Source organism: Amblyomma americanum, chromosome 4 (assembly GCF_052857255.1).
Source record: "Amblyomma americanum isolate KBUSLIRL-KWMA chromosome 4, ASM5285725v1, whole genome shotgun sequence".
NCBI classification, from domain to species: domain Eukaryota; kingdom Metazoa; phylum Arthropoda; class Arachnida; order Ixodida; family Ixodidae; genus Amblyomma; species Amblyomma americanum.
The window spans coordinates 190,385,060-190,392,001 of record NC_135500.1 but is presented as its reverse complement, the minus strand read 5'-3'; positions in this window follow the sequence as shown (position 1 = coordinate 190,392,001).

Below are 6,942 nucleotides of genomic sequence, written 5' to 3'. Positions count from 1 at the left end.
CGGCTGCCGGCCCGAAAGATGCGGCTTCGATCCCGGCCGCGGCGGTTGAATTTCGGTGGAGGCGAAGTTCTAGAGGCCCGTGTGCTGTGCGATGTCAGTGCACATTAAAGAACCCCAGGTGGTCGAAATTATCCAGAGCCCTTCACTACGGCATCCCTAATAGCCTGAGTCGCTTTGGGACGTTAAACACCCATAAACCATAAACCAAAGCGGTCTATTGGAGACTTTATATCTTCAACTGCCACATGAGAGGAAGCCCGAGGTTGATACTTAGCGAAGCTGACCGCGGCAAAAAATCGCCAACGAACTTTGCGCGCGTCACTCTCTACAGGCGCAATGCATAGAAAAACGATGGCAGTCTCGAAAGAATTTAAAAGGGGGGCGGTAACAAGGGATTTCCCCGATATCCGCTATCTTTATCTACTCTGCGGCGCCGCAAACATTAAAAAAGGTTAGAGCACAGGCCTCGCGTCTGACAGACTTCTCGCACACTCCGACTGCGTGCCTGGTAAAGAACAGGAACCACGTGACTACGCATATCGCTGCGGGAACGGCAAGATGGTCCAGGAAGACGGAAACAGTGCACCTCGCGAAGCTGTTCGCGATCCGCAGTTGCACCTCCCCGAGCGGATCGCTTGCGTCCCTTTGATGACTGGAATCGCAGAAATAGTGTCTCGGCGCTACGAAGGAATCAAAGCGCGCTCTACGATCCTGGCCGCGGCTTTGGCAACGGCTGAGAACGCGGCTGTCGCAGTCGTTCGACGGTTTGAGCCGGTGGCGATGGCCTACTTCGGCCCGCAGCTGGAGCACGCCGAAGCGTTCGCCTGCTGGGCCCTGGACGAGATGGAAAAGAACTGGCCAGCTGCACTACGGCGGCCTGAAGAAATCGTTGCAGACACTGTCGCCTTCGGCCGCCATAAAGCTGAGGAGATGGAAAGATGCATTCGCGAGCAGGTACACTTTCTTCTCTTTATTTCCGGTCTTAATCATGCGGCGTAGTGAAAAAAAAAAAAAACGTGTAAACGTTAGTGTATTCGAGAGTTCGACGTCAAAATCGTCCATCTTTGTGCTGCAAAGAGTTCATGAGTGCAGCTCTTTCTGCTTTCTTTGTTCGCGCGCAACAATGATTTCCTTAAGGTGGAGCATTATAAAGGCGGCCAGAACAAAATAGCAACGTGAACTAGCCTTGGGGGCTTGTTCAGTATCGTGATTACGGTGTCTGCTAGAGCGCTTGAGAAGCCTGTGCCGTCATTACTGGTCAATCTCTTACTTTGGTGCCCGCACGCAGTGATGGATCTGCGCCTATGACGTCATTCCTCAGTATATCGCCGGTATTGCATCGGTGTGGGCGAGGGGCGGACCACACCTGGATGGTGACCAAAAACCGCTGGTGCACCCGGAATATGAGACGTGAGAGCTGCGTGTAGTCGATATTAGTTAATCCGCAGCACACTAACGGAGGCGCGCCACTCGCTGTAAACATTGAGGCTCAAGATTCGATTTTTATACTCTGGACATTTGTGTAAGCGGTCTTCTTACTCACCGCGCACGTTGTTGAACAGCTCTACGTATCGTTGTTGCGTTGCTCGCGAAGGCTATGGTTACAGCTTTGCAGGGAACTTCCTGATGGCCGATTCACCTTTCGCCGATGCACATTCCACTTACGCGCTCAAAGCGCAGTGCATTACGTGCTCCGGTGAAACTAGACATTCCGCGTAAACTTTTGCCTACAAGGTAATCTTGACCTTTGCATAATGTGCAGGCCAAGCGGGTTCACCAGGCCGTGCGGGCTGCGCGCGACCTGGCAGTTCGAAGAATCGAGCGTACCATCAGTAAGGTCTACGAGGTCATAGATTCGGTAGGTCGCCACACCTTCTTAATTCAGTGCCATCGCATAATCCTTCCTTATAGGCAACTGGCGCTTTTCTTCTGACACCACTTTGTTCTCCAAATGCGCACTATTACAGTAGATCATTCTTCACGATTCGGAGCGTGACCCTGACCGCAAAAATTTATCAGCTTCGCACCCACTTAGCGAGCAAATGCTGACTACATTCCGAAAGCTGCACACCGCCATGTCTCTCCAGCTCGCTCACGAAGGGGGCCAGTTACTGGAGGTCGCAGGCACCGCGTACGTTTACTTCCATCGTGCCCTGCACAACACACCCTCGAGCGCCAATCTTGCTGAGGTGATTACGACCTTTCGGCGTTTTCACTTCACTGTACCTTTGGCGACCACTTTTCAGCCCTCTCAATGGAAGGGTACCTAACGCAGTGGAGTATTTTTGGCCGCATTTTTTTCTTGTCTTCAAAAGTGCAGTGGCTGCGTGCGGAACTTTAACGGGTCATAGGGTCCGCCATGTTCTATACTGCAGATGTGGCATCGCTAAGAGCCATTCCGGGCGTTTATGTGCAATGTACCAACGGTGACTGCCGTGTAGGCATGAACACAGCGCGGGAGCATTTGTATGTGCTACGTGAACACTACCAAATTTCTCAGCGTTCAATAGTGGCTAGGGACGAGAGCACATAGAAAGGTTGCGAAATGAACAACCATGCCTCATCCAAATGTTTAGCATCTCTCGGGCAAGGCTACCGGCCCGAGCCTGGTGCCCTTTGCACAACATGCGGAGTCCAAAAATCCGGTTTACGTTCCCTTACACGTGCGCTTGCGTCACCTCAGGTGCCATTGCATTTCGAGCACGCATGTTCTATACTACGCGCAGTGCAAATGTGGTCACTCGAGAGCCTCTCGAATTGGTGAATGTCGACCCCCATCTTTCCTCGCTGTACAGACTGTCCGGGAGCACTTCAGCGCTGCTGCGCAACACATCATTCTCGTTCTTTCATTCCTGCCCAAGAAGGCGGGACGCGTCTCCTCAGGTCTTTACGACCGCATCGTGGAATTCCTTCTCTTCTGCACCACACTGCCCGCGAGCGTTCATTTTTTTAATTTCTTACCGCATGCTGTTTCAGCACCTCGACATCATTGCACTTTCCTCTTCTGGTCTGTGTGATGCTTTGCAGTTTTAATGAGTGCATTAAAAGCCTCATTGGGGGTAAAAAAGATATCGTCTGTCATAGAATTCGCCCATTGGCTGGAGGGAAGTGACGTCACCAGACCGGATGTGACGTCACTTCCGGTGAAAGCATAAACCGCTTCTAATGCTATCTCGTTGCCAACACATCAGATAATTGGGTCTCTATTTATGTTTTCCTTGTTGTTTAGGTTCCCTTGCAGTCTTACTCATCTAGTTCGTCGCAAACCCCGCGGCCTTCATCTACCGATAGTGTCTGCCAAATTCTGGAATAATTTCACTTTCCCGAAACATTGTATCGTTTCAGTTCGTGTTGCTTCTAAATGTGTACACGAAAATTATTTCCCGGCACCCTCTGCCTCAGGTCTGCTGTTTGGACCCCTACTATAATCAACCTTAAGCAGCCTAGTAGTTCCCGATACACGCAGGCACAGAGCAAGTGACCCTGGGCAACATGCATGAATTAACAACTTTATGACGTGGCACACGCCGCACTTGGTAGGGTAAAGGCTGCTATTCCGGGATTTTAGGAATGCTGGAAGCGGTTTCCGGCATCCAATGTTTTTCGTTTCGTTTGACGCTTTTTCTTTTGCAGTTAGAACATGCAGAGTTTTCGTGATGCGCACTCATATACGTTCTGTGAAGTTCATAACCTCATTGCGTGTATCTGCGGTGATGTCTGTCCAAGGGGTCGTTGACAGCTCTTCCACCAACGTCAACAATCATGTAACTGAGGCGACTACGAATAAACGTGCTTTCGTGTCGCATTTGCGGAATTCTATCATTAGCTGGTTGAATCATAACAGCGTGATTTTGCCTTCTACCCGGAAGGAAGCTGGTCTTCTGCTTGGAGTGTAATTTACAGCAGTGGCAAAAACAGCTGGAACAGTTTTGGCAGCCGTAGGGCCCGTGAACCTCTACGCCTAATGTGTGTGTGTGTGTGATCGAAAAAGCCGGTATTTTGCTGATTAATCGGAACATGGTGACTGGTTACACCTTATCGCCTGTTCCGTGCCAACCTCCTTTGCATCTACATTTCAAAGGTACAGGGCCGGTCAAAAGTTCCCGGGCCACAGGGTCTGCTTTTGAGCAGTATAGTAAGGCACTTACGGCAATATATTTGTAGAGGGTAAATGAAGCATTGTTCTAACCTATTACAACTTAGATAGCTTTACCGACATCAGAAGTGCCGGGATGCACCGAATAAAAGGGGACCGTGTGGCCTGGGAACTTTTGACCAACCCCGTACGTTCTACGGCCCAAACGTGGCTGGGAGAGTTCAGACAAACAACACGCCGCAATCGGCCACTGCCGCCTCTCTACGGAGGTGAGCGAGGCGTCACGTGCCTACAGACTACGTTTTATAAAGCCACCTCTATCCACAACGCGACCTACATAGATATACCTTGACTGGCCTGACCAATGTATACGTAGCAGTCCTGCTAGGAAGCTGGCGTGAATGCGCGTTGGGACTAATGTTGCCGAGCTGCTTTGTTGGGCTGTGCTCGTGTCCGTCTAATGCACGCGTGCAATGGTGCGCTGATAACTATGACGGATGGTAGGGTGGACTCGACCTCCTGAGATCGTGATATTGATCATCACGTACAAGAGGCGACTACTCGAGGCATGCCGGGTAGCTGGTTTAACAGTCGTTGAAAATTTCGGCTGTCGCATTATGCGAGGAATGGATAATTGAGTAGAACTTGTTAGGGGTCTAGTTGGTGCATATCAACAGAAAAAACTGACGCCACATCAGGCAACACACAGCAAGGAAGACTTGACAGGTTTTCTTGCTGTGTGTTGTTGGATTTGGCGCCAGTTTTTTTTTTCTGTTGACGAATGAATAATAGTGGCCTGTAATAAAATATCCCATTCAGTTGCGTTCGGAGTTTCTACTTTGTCGTCGCTGCAATAGACAGTCATGTCTCTGAGCAAAGCAGACTTGTCCAGTCGAGAAAGCAGTTTACTGTGTTTTGGTTTGTGGTCGTTTTCATTTATCCGGAGTGTTTAAGGAGTAGAGGTTTCGCTGCGCCTTACTTTTAACGAGCACTACGTCGTTCTTGGGACAGATTTAACTTTGCGGGCCCACGTTGTGTCCAGCAAAGTACAGTGTCTTACGTTTCTAGAGCCCTTCCTTGTTTTGGTCCTATTCGTTCTCAACAGTCCCGAAACTCTCAATGGGTTGCGTTAACATAACTAGTAATGTACTGTTGAGGAGTATCCGTCAATTCGGTTGCTTGGAACAAAAAAAAATCGCCTTTTGAGTTTTTTTTCTATAGTAGTCTGAAAGTAAAAATAGAAGTTCAGCGGCTTCTCGGACGCGTGTTTTGTGTGACCGGTCTATGCGCTGGTTCTGTGTCCAAATATTAGTGCGAAATTAATATTGCGATGGATAAACCCCGAGCAAGATCTTGCGATGCTTGTGGTTTTGTTCCAAGTGAAATAAAAATAAAGCAAACAAATATTGCCCCGAATGTGTTTCGGACCCGCGGAGGCTCGAACGGATCAGCTTCACTGGCCATTGCACGAGAGCACTATGCTATCACCGCAGTTTTTTGTTTATTGCATGGAAATTATTCCCGCTACCAAATGCTTTACGTACACACATACTATTCCGCAATGCAGACACACATTCTCATGTCTTCGTACACTGCACTGCACTGCACATCAAAATTGCGGGTTACATGCACATGCGTCAAGAACCGGCAACCATTCACGTGGCTGGTCCTGCGCAGCTTAAAGCCCCCGCTCTAAGGCGCACTGTTCACTGAACGGAGACTTCCATGAACGAGCTGGTTCTGCGTGTCTACCAATCATACGGCTCTTCCATAGGCTAAAAATTCTAATCCGCATCAACAGATCGCACTGAATCCCGGCGTCTTTCAAGCACAGGCAAGAACCTTATCGTGTACGGCGATATCTCAATGCACTTTTAACTGTCCGCTGAATTATGTCCCAGCAAAAACGCTGCATCACGGCGCCACAAAAAGCACTGATCGAACTCCTCTGGTTGGCCGCGTAGGCGGCAGTTCACCGACCATAGCACAAAAAGTGGCAGTGGCGTAACTTGGCTAACCCTAGGATTCAGCGAAAAGCAAACACGCTTGCCAAGCGTCTGAGGCTCGTCCGTGGCAGCTCCGCTCCACGCTCGCGACAGCCGTTCTACATGTACCCACACCACCACGTGGCTATGACGTGGTATCACGTGGTCTTACGACACCCCCATCGGATGCCATCACGTGGCTTCACATCACCCCATCGGATGTTCTTAAAGTCAGCGGTCACCCAATGCCAAAGGTCAGGTCAGAGATTAGCTAAAGGTTATGGGTCAAGGTCAGGGGTCAATGCTTCGACACAACTGTACCACATATGGTCATACCGGGCTAACGTGGCTGGGCTGAAGGTCGTTGAAGGTCATCCTCCGTCCTACGCGACGACTGCTTTACCTAGCGTAGTGCAGGTTTTCGCTTCAAAGTTCCCTTGGCGTGCATTACACATCGTCGTCTCGATCAACTTCTACCTGTGGCGCGAAGACAGAGATCGTCGTCGTTATTGTTCACGCAATTCTGCATTTGCAGGTTTATAGAATTTAGGGAAAAATTCTGTCATTTCTTCTTTTTTTTTTGTCGTCGGAGCAAGTTTTCATACCCGAGATAATTGTGGAGATATGAACGATTTGTGACGTTAAAGACAAAGGAGTGTCTAGCGTTCCGCCCAGACGGAACATTTGCTGCTGCTGCAGTTCTGTCCAGACAGAAATATTTTGCTGCAGCTAGAGTTCCTTTATGTTACTCGTTTATGTTCCTTTATGTTATGTTCCTTTAGGTTCCTTTATGTTACGTTTAAGCCGACGTCCCGATGTGCTGGTGCCGAAGCCGTTGTCGGCGAAGCCAGCAAACAATCC